This window comes from Ictidomys tridecemlineatus, chromosome 7 (assembly GCF_052094955.1).
Source record: "Ictidomys tridecemlineatus isolate mIctTri1 chromosome 7, mIctTri1.hap1, whole genome shotgun sequence".
In the NCBI taxonomy this organism is placed as follows: Eukaryota; Metazoa; Chordata; class Mammalia; order Rodentia; family Sciuridae; genus Ictidomys; species Ictidomys tridecemlineatus.
In genome coordinates this window covers 155202608-155223240 of record NC_135483.1, presented here as the reverse complement: position 1 = coordinate 155223240, position 20633 = coordinate 155202608, and positions in this window count along the sequence as shown.

The window sequence follows — 20633 nt, the reverse complement described above, 5'->3', positions numbered from 1 at the left end:
ATCTCTAGATTTCCCAATGTGAGAAACAACAATGATTTCCTTAACATTTAAGCTAACTAAGCACAGTTTCTGTTGCTTGCAGCCCAAAGCATTGTAACTGAAGAAAATTGATTATTTTAATCATCATAATTTTTGTACTATGCAATATAATTTGCTAGAGTTTTAAGTCATTCTTTTTAGATTCAGTTCATAAAATTTTCTCTAGTTTTGATTCCTTGTATGATGTAGTCCCTCTTTATTATTTATTAAAGGAATTATTGTAACTCTTTCTGATTCTTATATCTTAGTCTTTGCTAGATATTTTATTATTTTTTTCTTCAGTTAATATTTTTGGCTTCTAATTTTACCTTCTATTGATGGCACCTTTATTTTTTGCCCACTTTTGATTTTCTATCTTGAACAAGACTACTATTTTTTTCTTATGGTTAAAACATATACCATTGTTTTCCTTAAATAGAGTTTTATCTCTTTAATTCCCTTTGCATCTGGAGAAATCATATGTAATAGAATGATATGTTATAATATTAATGTCCTGTCTTACCTAAATTTCTAACTCCATTCTCAAAGGGTGAATCATACAGCTATCATTTGCTCAGGGGGAAGGAGGCTCAGATTCAAGCACAGAGTCGTGATTTGAATGGCAATATGAACCTACAGACCTATCTGTCTTTATGGTCAGAAAAATATCCATGTTGGACACAAGGAGGATTTTAGTGATGATGAAGAAGAAACAGAGTAGGCAGTCAACTTAGTTTACATTCCCCATCATTCTTCAGAGAATTCTCCATACCTTTCTGCCCTAGTTGTGTTCCTGGAAACCTCACAAAAATTGAAATGAGGAGACAGAGGAAGAACACTACATTTATCCCTAAATTTTTCATAGACGTCAGCAGGACACAAGAGAATGTCTCCTGTTCCCATGAAAAGGGTATAAGGGAATAAAGCTGTACTGATGATTCAAATAATGTAGGAAGCAAAGAAATCTCTGAGAGGCTGACATAGGAAGCCACATCAGGATTTAGGAACTTTGGAGGAAACCCCCTGGACAGTGATGATGGAGCTCAAGGACACCTGAAAACCATTATGGGGTAAATTTTATATGCATTCCTGGAAGTCAACCTCAGACCAAGGGAAAGAGGAGTGAAGAAAAAGAGAATATGATGACATTTAAATGGAAGACTTTAAAAAATTATTCCATTGGATTAAATTTACTAGAAAGTGATGAAATTATGCTTTTAATTTGGTAGCTTGGGAACTAAGAGTCAAAAATAAGATTAAGTTAAAGGGAAATAAAATAAAATATGTTATTCTTTTACATGAAGTTTGTAAGATTACAGCCTTGTAGACTGAAATGCAAGATCACTGCAGAACTTCTTTACAAATCCAGTATCACAGAGGCTTTTCTTCTTTTTTTTGTCATAAATCCAATACCTTGCCAAATACTGGTATTATTTCCTCCTATATGATATCTCTAGGATGAGAAGTTTCTTGTCAAGTTCATGCTCCAAATTTCTCACTGGGATTATTATAACATCATTCTCAGTGTTCCTGCCTTATTTTGTTCTCATATCAGAAAGTTTTCCACCCTGTTACTTTTTCTGCTAGTAGTATGTGCTCTCTTAATTCATCCTCTGTTTAGATCCATCCAAGTTTCCATGTCATATTAATATATTAAATGTAATTTGGAGACCATGGATGTATTATATTTTAGTATAATTTATTTGTGAATTAGCATGCATTCTTCTAATCACTAAAGTAGTCATATCTTTCAGAAGTAGAATTTGACACATTGAAGTCAAATCTCTTAAATCTTGTTATTTTCTTGGAGCTGTAGCATGAAGAAATTCATCAAGATTATTTGTTGAGACCTGCAGAAGAACACAGTGGACGGAACTAATATAGGGCTTCAGAATATAATAAAATACTTCAAATGAAATATTAAAATAATATAAAACACAAAATTTAAAAAATTATTTCTACCTAATACCTACAAATATAATTTTTTTCATATTAGTGGGGCACCATGTAACATTTCAATAAACATATACATTACATAATTCATGTGTGTATCTGTGTGTGTTTGGGGGGCGGGCGGTGTGCTGGGGATTGAATCAGATGTGCTCTACCTCCCAAACCTCTTTTGTTTTTTTATTTTTGAGATAAGGTTTTGCTCAATTGTCAAGGCTGGCCTTGAACTTATGATCCTCCTGTGTTGGCCTTCCAAATAGCTGGAATTTCAGGCTTGTGTCAACATGTCTGGCTTACATTGAAAATGTTTAAATGAAGTTAAACATTTTACTTCTCAAATATTCATCATTTATGTTTTAGTCAGATTTTTCGAAGATATGACTAAAAGGACCCAACCAGAACAACTTTAGAGGAGGAAAATTTTATTTTGGGGCTCATGGTTTCAGAGGTCTCAATGCATAGACAGCAGACTCCACTCCTCAGGGCTCAAGGTGATACTAAATATCATGGCAGCAGAGTATGACAGAGGAAAGCAGCTCACACTATGACCAGAAAGGGGGAGGGGGAGAGAGAGAGAGAGAGAGAGAGAGAGAGAGAGAGAGAGAGAGAGAGAGAGAGAGAGAGAGAAAGATGCTCCACTCTCCAGATGCAAAGTATATGACCAATAGACATGCCCCAAATAAACCACTTCCTCTAGCCACATCCCACCTGCTTTCAGTTACCACTCAGTTGATCCCTCAAGGGATTATAAGTGATTATGTTAGGGCTATAACACAATAATTTCTCCTCCAAACCTTCTTACATTTTCTCACACATGAGCTTTTGGAAGACACTACATCTAAAGCATAACAATTTATTTATATTGAAATTTTAAAAAATTCTTTCTTGTACCTTTTTGAAATGTTCAGAATAGCTTATAATTTATAATCACCTTATGGTACAATGTCACATCAGTATTTCTTGTTTGTATTTAACTGAAACTTAGTACCCATTGATTAACTTTTCCCCATCACTCTGCCTACCCTAGTCAACCAGGTCTCTAACAACCACCATTCTAAAAACACTGTATTTATAGAATAAAAAGAAATAAAAAGGGTGAACAAAGAAAATAGCAGTTAAAAACAGAAGATAATAGAAATAATTCTAAATATAAAATTAATCAAAATAAATATAAACAAGTTTACCTGAACTATTTAAAGCAGAGATTTTCAGATGGGCTTATAAGCTGCTAAGAAAATTCAGATGTATTCTGTTCATAAGACAACCACTTAAATATATTGAATCACAAATAGAGAAAAAAATGAAGTGCTTAAAAATACTTTCTAGAATACACAAATGATAAGAAACCTGAGTTATCTTTGTTGATATTATGCAAATTAAATAATTGTGAATAAAAATAATGTCATTATTTATCAACATAGGAACAATTAACTAAGAAATTATAAAATTTGATGTCTAAGTATTTTGACTTTTCAAAATGCATAGTATTAACAGAATGTGGGGAAGAAATTTGAAAAAGTACTACTGGTGGACACTTTTGACAAAAAAAACTTAAGACTATTTTAGACAAAGTGTTCAGGAAATTTTACAGAAAAACACAGCAATTAAACAAAACCTCTTTGTAAAGTATGAAGTAACCACACCTAGAGAGAAAACATGCCCAACAATTGTACTTACCTAGAGTAAAAAGAAACTCAATGACAGATTTAATATCATAAGACTATTTTGACCATAATGCAATCAAATTAGAAGTGAGTAAAAAAAGATTTCAGTGATTAAGCCTGGTTTCAAGTAATGGTAAAGAAGCTTGCTTTGGACTAATTCTTTTATTGATAATGATTTCAAACTCTGGAAAAAATATTTTTAAAAATATTTGAATCACTAGAAATCAATCAAAAGCAGACAAAACTGGAGAATATTTGTGAATGGTGAGAACCACTATGATTGAGATCCATGTTTATATGGCTTTTCTACTCAGGGCATTTCCAAAATATCAGAAAATCACAATCTTATCATCTTGAAGAGGCAGAAGATGCAGGCTTCCCAGTCGCCTGGAAGTAGATGGCAGAAACTAAGAATTCAGGGAGCCACAAGGAGAAATTTTAAAATCTATAAAAATTTCCCTTTTAAACTACTTCCTTCAAATATTTGGCTGACCTTTGAATTGCACGTATGTGGGCATCTCATCAAGTAGCCCAAGGAGAAATTAACATCTGGAGGGTTGAAAGAACTCTTTAGATATTTCAAAAGCTATTTCAACAACTGCCTCACAGAGAAACAGAGTTTGGATATCCAGTCTTATTAAATTACAGGCCCTCAAAAGCAGTAGAACACAGGAAATAATTAAAATCAAAGCTGAGATCAATAAAATTGAAACAAAAGAAAAAGTTCAAATAATTGACAAGACAAAATTTGGTTCTTTGAAATAATAAATAAAATTGAAAAACCCTTAATCAAGCTAGTGAAGAGAAAGAGAGAGAAAACTCTACTAAAATTTGCAATGAAAAATAATTATCACAATGCACATAAATTGAAATAAGATGATAATCATAAAATATTTGGAAATTTTATACTTTCATAAAATACAAAGTCTTGAAGACATCAGCAAATTTCTAGAGACATATGACCTACATAGACTGAATCAGGAGGACATAGAAAATTTAAACAGGTCAATTTCAAGCAATCAAATTGAAGATGCCATCAAAAGGCTGTCAACTAAGAAAAGTCCAGGACCAGATGAATTTTCAGCTGAATTCTACCAGGCCTCCAAAGAAGAATTAACACTAATACTCCTCACATTATTCCATAAAATAGAAAAAGAGGGAACCTTTCCAAACACATTCTATGAAGCTATTATCTGCTTGATACCAAAACCAGACATAGACATATCAAAGAAAGAGAACTTCAGACCAATATCTCTGATGAATAATAGATGCAAAAAATTCTTAACAAAATTGTGGTAAATCCCATAAAATATATTAAGAAGATAATGTACCACAATCAAGTGGGGTTCATCCAGGGATGCAAGGTTGGATCAACATATAGAAGTCAATAAATGTAATTTATCACATCAATAGACTTAAAGGCAAGAAGCACATGGTTATCTCAAAAGATACAGAAATAACAGTTGACAAAATACAGTATCCATCATGTTAAAACCACTAGAAAAACTGAGGTTAGTAGGAACATACATTGTAAAAGCTATACATGTTAAACCCAAGGCCAACGTTGTTCTAAATGGAGAAAAATTGAAAACATTCCCTCTAAAAACTGGAACAATACAAGGATGCCCTCTTTCACCATTTCTATGATATATAGTCCTGGAAACTCTACCCAGAGCAATTAGACAGATGAAAGAAATTACAGGGGTACAAAATAGAAAAATCAGAACTCAAAGTATCCCTATTTACTGGTGACATGATTCTATATTTAGAATAATCAAAAAAAAAACCACTACCAGAAAACTTCTAGAGCTAACAAATGAGTTTAGCAAAGTAGTAGAATATAAAATTAACACATAAATCAATTGCATTCCTATACATCAGTGATGAATCAACTGAAAGAAAAATTAGGAAAAATACCACATTTGCAAAATCCTCAAAAAAAATGGGAATCAATCTAACAAAAGAGGTGAATTACATCTATAATGAAAACTGCAGAACTCCAAAGAAAGAAATTGAAGAAGACTTTAGAAGATGAAAAGATCTCTCATGTTCTTTGATAGTCAGAATTAATATTGTCAATATGGCCACACTACCAAAAGTGCTATATAGATTTAATGCAATCCTATTAAAATTCTAATGTCTTTCTTCATAGAAATAGAAAAACACTCATGAAATTTATCTGGAAAAATAAGAGACCCAGAATAGCCAAAGCAATCCTTAGCGAGAAAAGTGAATCAGGAGGCATCACAATATCAGACATAAACTATACTATACAGCTATAGTACCAAAATCAGCATGGTATTAGCACCAAAACAGAAATGTAGACTGATGGTGCAGAATAGAAGGCACCGAGAAAAGCCCATGTAAATATGATTATCTCATACTAGAGGAATGCGCCAAAAACATATATTGGAGAAAAGATAGCCTCTTCAAAAAATGTTGCTTGGAAAAATGGAAATATATCTGTAATAAAATGAAATTTAACTCTTATCTTTCACCCTGTACAAAGTTCAATTTGAAGTAGACCAAAGACCTAGGCATTAGACCAGAGACTCTGCACCCAAAGGAAGAAAAAGTAGGCCCAAATCTCCATCATGTCAGCTTAGGAAATGACTTCCTTAACAAGACTCCTAAAGCACAAGAAGTAAAATCAAGAACCAACAAATGGGATGGTGTCACACTGTAAAGCTTCTTCACAGCAAAGGAAACAATCAAGAATGTAAAGAGAGAGCCTACAGAATGGGAGAAAATCTTTGCCACCTGCATCTCAGAGCATTAATCTCCAGGAAATATAAAAAAACTCAAAAAACTTAACATCAAAAAACAAATAAATGGGAAAAGAAACTGAACAGATACTTCCCAGAAGAAGAAATACAGTTGGTCAACAGATATACAAAAAAAAAAAAAATCTTCAACATCTCTAGCAATTACAGAAATACAAGTGAAAATTACTCTAAGATTTCATCTTACTATAGTCAGAATGGCAATTAACAAAAATATAAGCAACAATAAGTGTTGGAAAGGATGTGGGGGAAAGGTGCACACATACATTGCTGTTGGAACTGCAAATTGGTGCAACCACTGTGGAAAGCAGTATGGAGATTCCTCAGAAAACTTGGAATAGAACTACCATTTGACCCAGTTATCCCACTCTTAGATTTATACCCTAAGGACTTAAAATCAGCATACTACAGTGATGCAGCTGCATCAGTGTTTATAACAGCTCAATTCGAAATAGCTGAACTATGGAACCAACTTAGGTGCCCTTCAGCAGATGAATGGATAAAGAAACTGTGGTATATATTACTCAGCATTAAAGAAGAATGAAATTATGGTGTTTGCAGAGGAGAATATCATGCTAATCGAAATAAGCCAATCCCTGAAAACAAAGGCCAAAGTTTCTCTGATATGTGAATGCTGCTCCATAATGGTTGGGGGGCTAGGGAAGAATGGAGGAACTCTGTATTGGGCAGAAGAGAGTGAGGGGAGAGGAGGGGTTTTGGATGTGGGAAAGATGATATAATGAGATGGCCATTATTAGCCTATATGCATGTATGATTGCACAAATGGTTTTACTCTGCATCATAAAGGGCCAGAGAAATGAGAAGTATGCTCCATTTGTGTATGAGTTGAAATGCATATTGCAGTCATGTATAAGTAATTAGAACTAACTAACTAAATAAATAGAACTCAAAAAACTTAATACCAAGAAAACAAATAACCCAATCAATAAATGGGCAAAGGACCTGAACAGACACTTCCCAGAAGAAACACGGTTGGCCACAAATATATGAAAACATGTTCAACATCTCTTGCAGTTAGAGAAATACAAATTAAAACTACACTGAGATTTCATCTCACTCCAGTTAGAATGGCAATTATCATGAATAAAAGTAACAATGAATGTTGGGAAAGATGTAGGTAAAAAGATACACTCATAAGCATTGCTGCTGGGACTGCAAATTGGTGCAACCACTTTGGAAAGCAGAATGGAGATTCCTCAGGAAACTTGGCCCAATTATCCCATTCCTTGATATTTACCCAATGGACTTAAAATCAGCATACTATAGTGATGTGGCCACATCAATATTCACAGAAGCTTAGTTCACAATACCTAAACTATGGAACCAGCCCAGGTTCCCTTCAACAGATGAATGAATAAAGACAAAGAGTATATGTACACAATGGAATATTACTCAGCTTTAAAGGGAAATGAAATTATGGCATTTGCCAGTAATTTAATGGACCTGGAGACTATGATAGTAAGTGAAATAAGACAATACCAAAAAAACCAAAGGCTGAATTTTGTCTGTGATATGCAGATGCTAACTTACTATAAGCAGAGGTGGGGAAGGGAAGAACAGAAGTACTCTGAATTAGACAAAGAGAAATGAAGGGAAGTGGAGGAATGGGAATAGGAAAGACAGTAGAATGAACAAGACATTACTTTCCTATGTTCACATATGAATACACGACCAATGTAATTCCACATCATGTACAACCAGAAGATGTATATCCCAAAATACATTCTACTGTCATGTATAACTAAAAAGAACAACTAAAAAAATTACAGGGTCTCAGAAAAAAACTTGAGGATTTTCACTGATATGTATGAAGGACTATTCTTTAAGAATAAAACTACATTTAGTACTATGGAATTCACATTTAGACTCAGGGCAAAACTAACTTATTTGCTGCTAGATCAAAACTCAACACTCCTCAGAGGAAGATAACACAAGGAAAAGACTCTACATTTTATAATCAGTGGTGTCTAATATAGAGTATAGAATAACTAGACAAATGAAAAAACAGCAAAATTGACCTGTGGCTAAGATTAAAAAGCAATCACCAGAAACAGACCAATAAACATGTTAAAATTAGCAGAATGACCTTAAAATGATTAACAGCATACCTACAGAATGAATCAATAAAAAGAATAGGTATGATGAATGATTAGCTAAATTTATTCTTAACTGCATTGACACATTGGGAGAAGTACAAGAATCATAGATTATTAGTAATACTATAAAATTTCTGAAATCTCTAAAAGGTAGTATGTGTTTTTTTCTCTAAAAATTAGAGTTAAAGTAAATATGTGACAGTTTCTGTCTCATTATGTAGAAGCACACATGTTTTCAGAAAGCCAATTGAAATGAGCTAATATAAATACAGATTTATAATTGAGAGGAGAAAATAATTAAACTACCTTTGTTTACTGCCATGTTTCCCAGCAGCAGTCCTAGAGTCAAGGTATTGAGTGCAAGAAGTTATTTGAAGGCTGGTTCCAGGAATCACTGGTAAGGGAGTGAGGCACTGAGTGCAGGCAATAGGATGTTGTCTTAGTCCCTTTGGGCTGCCATAGCAAATTAGCATAAACTAAGTTGCTTATAAACCATGATATTTGTTTCTTATATTCTTGAGGATGGTAAGTCCAAGATTAAGGCACCGGCAAACTTGGTGTGTGATGAGGATGATATTTCTGATCCATGGACAGCTATCTCCTCACAACAAAAGGGAATATATAATTTTCTGAGGTCTCTTTTGTAAGTTTACTAATCTCAGTCATGAAGGCTCCATCCTCATGGTTTCATTGCCTCTCAAATGTCCCACCTCCTGATACTATCAGTTTGTGGGTTAGGATTTCAACATATAAATTCCAACCATAGTGTGTGCATTATCGAACAAGTTACTACTTAGCCTAGTCTGCTGGGAAATTCTGGGAGACACAGTATAATACCTCACACTTATCCCAACTGAGGGAAGAGTTCACGGGGATAATATACAATAATTCATATAACTCACTGACTAAGAAATGCTTCCAAAGGGCATTAATTCCAAATCTTTTCTGTTCTGACTCCTGTATGGTGTAAGCAAGCTCTGATCAGATAAAGCCCTCAGGTTTTTTGAAAGCTGTTATTGGCATGCAGCAGAATGGTCAACATCAAAGTATAAGAGTGAGATACTGACAGTGTTTTGTATAATTTAAATTTAGTAATTAGGCAAACAGATAAATGTTTGCCTAAAATAAATATTAATCATGGACCATTTTCCTAAGTGGATTTTTTTCTCACCCCAAAGTAACTTACCAACTCACATAGATAGTTTTAAGCTGTTGTCTCCTGTTCAATATTTGTCGTCATTATAAGCCTGTGGGATATGGCCAGATAGAATATAGAAAATTTGTTTACCATAAATCTGATCACTTAGGGCAGTTTCTTGGTTTGGAATAGATTCGTTTTCTGTGTAAAGAAATTTAAAAATTCATTTCATAGGCCCTACAATTGTCCATTGATTAAAATGATTGACTTCTGGGGTGTTCATTATGATCATGTAATAAAAATGATGCGCAGTTTTTGGACATGGACTCTTCATTTTTATAAAAGTAAATCCCCAAATGTTCAAATAGATTTACATGGAAGATATACTAATGATACTAAATTAATAAATTTTCAGTATAATCCGAGAATCTGAACAAACCAGTATAGAATACAGCAAACTCTTTTTAAACCAAGAAACTTAATTGTCCACATAAAGAAAAACACAAAAAAAATTCAGTAATACAGAATGAGAAAAAAATGTCTATCTAGATAAAAAATCCAATCTATAATGAAGAAAAACGACCATGCCATTATAGTGAGTCATAATTTCCAAATTAGTTTGAAAGTGTGGTTAACAACTACATTGTCTGTCATATCAGAAGTACTTCTGAAATGAGAGTAACCCTCCTCTAAAAGAATTTATACATGATTAAATTTACATGAAAATTAGTCAAATACCATAATAAAATGTGGGGAAAGATGCCAGATGAAATAATTAATTTCAAGTATAAGAGTAAAACAGATAAAATTAAGATGAGTTTCACAATTTTATTGATTTTTTTTATTTTTAAGCAATTGTAGAAATCAGTGAATAGTTCAAATAACAGGTGTAGCAAAATGAGAAAACCTGGTTTTCTTTTTCCTGCCAGGAAGTAATTAAGATTATAGAGCTTTGACCAGAAATCAGCAATGAAATCTAAACCTTTCAATTTGTTCTCTTGAATGAATGTAAAGCTATCTACCAGCACAATTGGATTTTTTAAAACCATTTTAAAAAGAGCCAATCTGTTCCCAAGGTGTGTAAAAATCAAAATGTTTATTGAGATTTATAGAATCATTTATGAGATTTAGATGAGAGTCACTGATATTTTTAAAATGAGATTTCTTAACTGCATTTATTAAGTGTTCTGAAAATTTTGATTGAATATATCCTAATGTGACACACTGTGTTATAATCATCAGCACAAAAGAACAACAGGATATGAAAAATTGAAACATTTTTTTTTAAAGAGAGAGTGAGAGAGGAGAGAGAGAGAGAGAATTTTTAATATTTATTTTTTTTAGTTCTCGGCGGACACAACATATTTGTTGGTATGTGGTGCTGAGGATCGAACCCGGGCCGCACGCATGCCAGGCGAGCGCGCTACCGCTTGAGCCACATCCCCAGCCCCAAATTTGAAACATTTTTAATTTACTAAAATACCCAAGGAGGAAGCTCTGTACGTTAGAACCTAGAACAAAAGTCATTGTTTATGAGTTTGCACATTGGACTTATTAATTCAATAATGAGTCCTTTCTAACATGTAGAGAGATATTTTCCCTTATGTTATGGCTTTATATCTTTTTTAAAAGATATTTAGGGGAACTATATCAAATGATATGTGTATGTGTGTGTGTGTGTGTATGTGTGTGTGTGCATGTGAACAAAAATCTTCAAAAGTATTTCTATCTTGCTTTTCCTATTTCCCTCCAATAGGAAAACTTCTTGACAGAGTTGTCTTCATGTATTAGTTCTTTTTAGGATGTATGGTGAATTTACTCTTCAATGTGGTTACTTTCCCAAAACCTCTATCTCAAACTGCTCTTACTCTTTTTATTTTCACATTGCAAACTCATTGTATTTTGTCTTCATCCTGCTTGACTGTTGCAGCAGCCTTCTTCATTACTAGGCATTTGCCCATCTCAGCAAGTGCTCCTGGATCTTTTGGCTACCATGGTGCTATACTGTTCTGATTTTTCCTTCAGATGATTCCTTTTTCAGTCTGCTTTGTCAAGTTAGACCTTTCGTGCATTTTTTGTTATTTTATTTTTTTCCTGCATTTTAAATGTAGTCACTCAAGCTCTGTCATAGCTGTCTTCTATTTCTGTACTCTCTTCTCTCATCTTGAATCTTCTTATCTCCATAAATAGTTTCAATTACTATCTCTAAGACGGAATAAAAAATTTGTCTTGTCCAAATCTCTTCTTTGGACACAAATATCTAAATGCCCATTTGATAGTACAATTGGAGGCCTTAAAATCACTTTAGACTCAACAAATCCAAATCAAACTTTGATTCCATTAGCTTACAATTACTTCCTGTTCAGTAAATATCATGTACTCATACAAATCACAAGCATGTGAATCAGCATTCAAACTTCTTTTTCTTTTAATCAGCAATGAAATCTAAACCTTTCAATTTGTTCTCTTGAATGAATGTAAAGCTATCTACCAGCACAATTGGATTTTTAAAAACCTTTTTAAAAAGAGCCAATCTGTACTCAAGGTGTGTAAAAATCAAAATGTTTTGACAAATATTTTCTAGACTTTCATCCCTTAAATATATGTAGAATATGCTCACTTCTCTCAATTCTCTTGTTTAATTTTTAAAAAAATATTCAACCTTCCTCCTCCTCTTCCTCCTCATCATCATTCAGGGCTGGAATGGAATGAGGTCCTTTCAATTGCTAGGCAAGCTCTCTTCCACTGAACCCCAGTTCCCACCCCAACATTTCCAATTTTAAAGAATACACATCCGTATTACTGCATCAGCATTATACAATCTCCCCTTAGTATTTGCAGGGGATTCATTTCAGGATTCACCATGAATACCAAGAATCCTTGGATGCTTAGGTTCCTTATGTAAAATGGCACAGTGTTTGCATGTAACGTATGTGTATGATATAGTATTTGTACATAAACTAAAGTATATAATTTAGGATTTGAATATATTTAACTCTTCTCTAGATTACTTACAATGAATGAGGATGCTATGTGAATCATTGTTACACTGAATTGTTTAGAGAATAATGACTATACAGCAGTCTATGCATGTTCAGTAAGGTGCAATTTTTTGGAAATATTTTTGATCTACAGTTGATGAATTGTTGATGCAGAGACTGTAGACATAGAGGATTGAAGATTGACTGTACACTATTTTAAAATTAAAATATGGTGTATATTATTTCCCAATATTTGGTAAAAAGACCAATAATATTTATTTTGAAACTATCTCTAATTTATCAATTACAAAATCAATTTCTTTAGCATTTTTTATTTCTTTAGCATTATAACTTGATTATGATGTTACATTAAAACTAGTAAAAGAATGAGTCCTATTATAGACATATTTTAAAATGCTTATTTTTGGTCATGTATTTTTCCTGGGAATAATTACACCAAAACATAAGTCTTAGCTTTGCTTTGCAAATGTACATAACTTTAAATAAATGATACAAAAATAGTATTTTGTATGTAATGTATATTTTAATGTCTATTTTTTAAAAGTTAATTTATAAAATTAATGAATAAAAAGTGCCTACAGTTATTGTGTATGTTTTGAAGTTGTGTAAGTTGTGTGAATTTTTCCTTTTTTAATTTCTAAGATTAACAAAAGTTGTAGATGTTTATTGTATAAGATATGTATATATTGTGGAGTAGCTAAATGAAGCTATTTAATGTATGTATTGACCTTATATACGTAATGTTTTTTGTGTGTGTATGTGTGTTGAGAACACTTTAGATATATTTTCTAATTTTTAAGAATACAACATATTGTTATTAACTATAGTTATCTGTTATACTAAATAGATCTCTTGGACTCCTTTCTAACTGAAAATTTGTAGCCTTTGAAACATTTTCTTCACCCTAACCCATATCCCTGATAAGCATTCTGCTGTCTATTTCTATGAGGTCAACTGTTTTAGATTCCAAATGAGTGAGATCAATCTTCAGGTGCCTGACTCAGTTCACTTAACATAATCCATATTTTACAAGACAGACAAATTATTTTATGTATTTTAGGGTATAAGTATTTTACCTCACTGTTTTTTAAATCCTCCTCTCTTTTTAAAAAATGTTTTTTCTTTCCATATTTCTTATTGGTGCATTATAATTGTACATAATGATGGAATTTGTTCTAATATATTCATACATACACACAGTATAACAGTATAATTTGGCCAATATTGCTCCCCAACAATTCCTCCTTTTCTCCCCTCCTCCCATCCCCTGGTCCCTTTCCTCTACTGATCTCCCTTTGATTTTCATGAGATCCCTGAGAATTTCCTTCTTTTTAAAGGATGAATAGTATTCCATTGTGGTGCATGAGAATTTATCCATTCCTGTGCAGATGGTCACTTAGTTTGATTCTTTACTTTGGCTATTGTTGAATAATAAGTGCAATGAACATGGGTGTGCAGATGTCTCTTTGATATACAGGATGAATTTCCTTTGGATGTGTACGTAGTAATGGGTTTGCTAGGTCAATGGAGTTCCATTTTTACTTTTTTTCTTAAGGAAATCTCCATAGTATTATATTTTATAATGACTATCCTAATTTACCTTCCCTCCAACAGAGTGCAAGTGCTCACTTTTCTCTACATCATCTCCAACACCTGTTTTGTCTTTTTGATAGAAGCCATTCTAAGACATGTGAAATGATGCCTCATTGTGGTTTTAGTTCACATTTCTCTGATGATTAGTAATTGTGAGCATGTTTTCATATATCTGCTGGACATTTGTATGTTTGCTTTTGAGAAATGTCTATTTAGATTCTTTGCCCAGTTTTCACTTGGATTGTTTTGTTCTTTTGCCCTATATGCTTTGGTATTGACATTTTATTAGGTGTATAGTAGCAAATCTTTTCTCCCATTTTGTAGATTGTACCTTCACTCTGTCAATTGTTTCCTTGACTGTGCAGAAGCATTTTAGTTCGTTATCTGTGTATTTTGGGTTCATATTCAAATATATTGTTTCCCAGACCAATGCATGAAACTTTTTTTCCTGTTTTGTTCTAGTAGTTTTAAGATTTCAGGTCTTACATTTAAGCTTATTTTTTTCTTCTTCTTCTTCATTTTGAGTTGCTGTTTGTGTATAATGTGAGACAGGGTCTTATTTCATTCTTCTGCATGTAGATATCCAGTTTTTACAACAGTGTTTATTGCATGGTCTGTTTTTACCCATTGTGTGTTCTTGGCATCTTTATTAAAAATAAATTGACCATAATGTGTGGATTTATTTCTGAGCTCTCTATTATGTTCTGATGATGGTCTATTTTGTCCTTTTTACTTAAGATTGCTTTGGCTACTAGGGGTCTTTTGCGATTTCATATAAATCTTAGGATTTTTTTTTCTATTTCTACAAAAAAGTCATTGGAATTTTGATTACAATTTTACAGTAGAGTTCATACTGAATCTGTAGATTGCTCGGGGTAAGATGCACATTGTAACACCATTAATTCTTTTCATCCATAAACACAGAATATCTTTCCACTTTTGTATCTTCTTCAGTTTTTTCATCAATTTTTTAAATATATTTTAGGGTATAGGTCTTTTACCTCTCTGGCTAAATTTGTTCCTAAGGATGTTATTATCTGGTAACTATTATATATAGAATTGTATATAATTGACTTATTTTTTTGGAATTTGCTTTGGAAGTGTATAGAAGTATAGTGATTTATATGTGTTGTTTTCTATCCTGCAACTTTACTGAATCCATTTATTAGTTCTAACAGTATTTTTTTTTTGTGAGGGTTCTTTGGTTAGGGTTTTTTGTTTTTACATATAAGATCATGTAGTTTGTAAATAGGGATTATTTAACTTCTTCATTTACTTTTATCTCTATATGTTGCCTAATTGTTCTGGCTAGGACTTCTAGTACCACGGGATAGAAGTGACAAGAACAGACATAAACTCCTGTTACTGATAGTTGGAGGAGTAGCTTTCAAGTTTTCATCATTGAGTAAATAGCTCTGGGTTCATTATATGTGGCCCTTATTGTATTGAGCTACGTCTCTTTTATATCTAATTTGTTTTTGTCATGAATGAATGCTGAATTTTTTCCAATGTTTTTTTTTTCTGCTTCTATTGAGACAATCATGTTTTTTGCCCTTCAGTCTTTTTATGTGTGTATCAGTTATTGACTTATATATGTTGAGGCTTCATTGCTTCCCATAAATATATCCCACTTGATTATGGTGACTAGACCTTTTAATATTCTGTTCAGTACAGTTTGCTAGCATTTTTGTTGGGTATTTTTTGCATCTACATTCATCAGGAATACTGGCTTGTAATTTTCTTGAGGTGTCTTTGTTCTTGGTGTTAGGATAAAGCTGGCCTCATGAAATTCATGTGGAAGTATTCCCTCCTCTTCATTTGTTTTCTGTTTCAGAGCAGTTTGAAATATATTGCTATTAATTCTTCTTCGATATTTGGTAAAACTCACTAATGAAGCCATCAGGTCCTGAAATTTTCTTTAATGCTAGATCCAATCTTCTTGCTCTTTGTTGGTCCAGTCAGATTTTCTATTTTTTTCAGGATTCAGTCTTGGTAGATTATAGAAGTCTAGGAATTTATCTATTTCTTCACAGTTATTCAGTTCATTGATTTATAACTTTCACAATATTCTCTCATAACCCTTTTTAATGCTGTGGTATCAGTTATAATGCCATCTTTTTATTCATTATTTTTATTTGTTTGAGTCTTCTTTTTCTTATTCTAGATAAAAGTTCATCAATTTTGTTTATCTTTTTAAAAAAATCAACTCTCAATTTTATTTTTTTTAGAATTGTTTTTCTAGACTCAGTTATTTCTGTTCTGATCTTTTTTTATTAGTTGTTCAAAACATTACATAGCTCTTGACATATCATATTTCATACATTTGATTCAAGTGGGTTATGAACTCCCATTTTTCCCCCGTATTATTTCCATTTTTTGGCAAAATTTGAGCTTAGTTTATTCTCCCTGCTCCCTACTTCCTTGAATATTTTGAAGTTAGGTTGTACATTTGAGGACTTTTTTCTTAATGCAGGCTATTATTGCTACAAACATCCCTTCCAGAACTGCTTTTGCTACATTTTACATTTGTGTGTGCTATGTTTTCATTTTCATTTATCTCAAGATATTTTTTAATTTCTCTTTAAATTTCTTGATTGACCTATTGGTGGTGCAGGAGCTTGTTTGATTTCCATGCATTTGTAAATATTTCTTTACAAAAAATTTTTTCATTTGCATCTGTTAGTAACTAATAATATTTTAATTTTAATTTGAGGTGAATATGAAAATACTTATTGTAAACTTATATTAACATTATATATATATATATTAATTTCTGTTCTTTGATGACCAAATATTTATTTAATTGCTTTAATATTTGTTACTAATGAAGTTAATTTTTTTAAAAAAAAATAGCAATTTGTGGGTTTTTTTTAGAGCTTTATTTTATTTATTTATATATGGTGCTGAGAATTGAACCCAGTGCCTCACACATGCTAGGCAAGTGCTCTACCACTGAGCCACAACCCCAGCCCCTGAAGTTAATTTTTTCATTTTAGTAATCATTCACAGTTCTTTTATAATGTAGTAGTTTGTTATTTATCAATTTTATTGTATATTTTTGTTGTTTTAATTAATTGATCTTTTATAATTCCTTATTTTGAGTTCTTCTTAAATTTAGAACAATTTTTTTGGGGGGGGATATTGCTTATCTTAGGTTTAATTATAAAATTTGTTTTAGGTCAATTTATTTCTTGTTTTTCTTTTAAGTGATCATTTTTTCCTTATAGTTAGTCATAGTTAATAACCTTTTATATTTAATTTTATATTTAATTTTGTCCATGTATGAAGGTAGTTCTCCCTAATTCAGAGAAACCATATTTACTAATAAATATCCAATGTTTAGTCAGCTAATTTCTTAAATTTAACTCTGTATCTACTTAGAATTATTATGACATGAACTCAGAATTGAAGATCTAAATTTAATTTTTTCAAGTGGTTATTCAGTTTTTTCTGTATCGTATTTATGGATCGATCTATTGGCCTATTTTTACATTTTATGCCACTATTTTAATTACCATGATTTTATATTTTATTTGGCACATTGAATTGCCATTCCCAATATGCTCTTATTTTTTCTCCTTCTCAAGTTATTTTTTTATGTGTGGTTTTCTAAACTTCTTCATGATTATATTATGCAATGACTCTCCAAAAAACACATTAAAATTTTGATTGGATTCCACTTACTTACAGATTAATTTTGGATGAGTAAATATTTTGTATGTCTTCTGAAAATATGTATCCTCCCTATTCATTCCCATCAGAGCTTTCTCTCATTTGGGGACTGTTTTAAGCAGATTTTCTTCACTGTGACCGAAATAATAAGAACAACTTAGTGGAGAAAATATTTTGGGGGGGGGCTCATGTTTTCAGAGGTCTCAGTCCCTAGATAGCCAACTTAATTGCTCTGGGCCTGAGGTAAGGCAGACTTGGTGGAAGGGTGTGGAGAAGGAAAGTGGCTCAAGATATGGTAAACAGGAAGCACAGAGATGGGGACCCACTCACCAATGACAAAACATAAAACCCCAAATCAAACCCCTAGTGACCTACTTCCTTCAGCCATACCCTACTTGCCACAGTGACCACACAGTTAATCCATATCAGTAGATTAATCCACCGATAAATTTACGGTTCTTATAATCTAACCATTTCCATTTCTGAACATGCTTGCATTTTCTCACACATGAGCTTCTGGGGAACATCTCATATCTAAACCATAACAGGGATACAGGTGTTTTCAGGGAAGTAAAGCCAATCAATACATCTCATTACTTATGTCAGAGATGAGGGTTAAGTGTCTTAAATTGACTCACTTATCAGGAGACTCAAAACTCCTGGATGCTGAGAAATAATGTCTTTGCTTTTAGATTTAAAATTAAGGACTAGCCAGAAAATGAGCTAGAATCAAGTCAGACAGTTTGTGGCATCACTAGACTACCGGATCCAAATTTAACTGAAATCTCTGGAAGTTAGGTAAGTCAACAAATTTCCTTTAGGTTTTAAAGCCATCTTGAGTTTTATCATTACTTTTTAAGTACCTATACCAATATTGCATCATCATTGTAATATTTTTTTATCATATTAAGCAACATGGCATAACTTTCTTGATTTCTGTAAGATTTCATTTCAGCAAAAATGTTATTTTCTTTTTTTAACACTTATTTTTTAGTTATAGGTGGACACAATATCTTTATTTTATTTTTATGCCATGCTGAGGATTGAACTCAGTGCCTCACCCATGGTAAGCGAGTGGTCTACCTCTGAGCCACAACCCCAGCCCTGAAAAATGTTATTTTCTTCCATAAATATTTATTTCTTGACTATTGCTGGGTGCTTTAATATATTTAAATTGTTTCAATTTAAACTATAATTATACCCTGACTCTATAAGATAGCACATAAAACTGGCTATAGTGATTAATGTAAATATTTGTCTGTAGAATTACATGAAACAATCAGGCCATTAGGCAGTTTTTAAGCTCTGGAGTTCCTGTGATTTATGTTGGTTTCTGTTTGGAGTTAAAGGAAGGAGGAATGAGAATGCTTCCTATGATTCTTTTTGTTTTAACTCCAGGCAGTTGTATTATTGACGGCCTGATGTGGCATGTAGTGCTTTTTAATAACTACACATTCATAGTTAGCAGCATACATCATCTTTTGCCTTCAGGTGCTTAAAAGATCAAATATGAGATAAATAACCCCACACCTCTATACTGTGCAGAGAAGAAAGACAAAGACTAGACTTGTCTATAATAACTTTAGTCAGATACACAAGGTCATAAACTTGTTCCAACATGCTGGAATCAGAATCTAGGAAATTAGAGGGAAGCAACCCAAGCTGTTTTTTAGGCTTAGAACTCATATGTTCAGATACTTAATGTTGGACTTTTGTTCACTTCATAAACAGCAGGGGGCATGCTTTCTTTTCAGATCTTTTTCTTTGGGAGGCTATTCTTGACATCTGTGGAACTCCACAGTGCTATTGCTTATTGTCTTTTGCGTGTTCATATGTAATGCACAATTTTGGACAATCTCAAATAGTTTGGACCCATAAAAGTGAAGTAGAGCCTAATTTTATATCTTTGAAATGATTGAGAAATTATTGGGTAAATGTTACATTTAAAATTTGGATAGATAAAACTCAAGTTAGTGGATTTCTTGTTTAACTTGGGAAGCATGAGTAAAATAGATGGCTGAAGTAAGGTGACAAAGAATCATCAGGATTTTACACATTTTCAGTCAGACTAGTAGAATATGGCATTTTCAGATACATTAAGAAGATTAATCTGAATGTTTGCAGTTAGTCCTCTATGTGCATGATTCTAAATCTTGTAATTGAACCTGAGTTGTACTATTCATTGTATAATCCTTAAAATACTCAAAGTTTTATACTTCATCATGTATTTTCTCATTTCATGTGTGCAAGCCTTACCAGTCTTGTCACATCATCAGGAGTAGCTTCTTGAAGGGCAGGATGGGGTATCTTTTGAGATGACTGGGGTCATGGTGGGACCCATCAAATGCTTGTTGACCTGAACAGAGAAGGAGTCTAACAGTGGGAGCTTTTCCATTTACTCTACATTACATCTCCCTGAAAACCCCCTACCTTGTGAGATGCTGGCCCTATGTTCATGTGCTTGTGCAATATCTATGCCAAATCTCATTGGTCAGTAACAAAAATGTGGAAGCAAATAACAGTATTCTGTCATTCTTTAGGATTTTTGTGGACATTTTTTCAAAATTTTAATATGAGTACCATTTATTAAGTGCTAAACACCTTATAAATATTATTTTATTTAAAACTTTCAATAATTTCGTGCATTAGGTACTACTATTTTTCTCATTTTTATAGAGCACAGTGAAGCTCTGAGC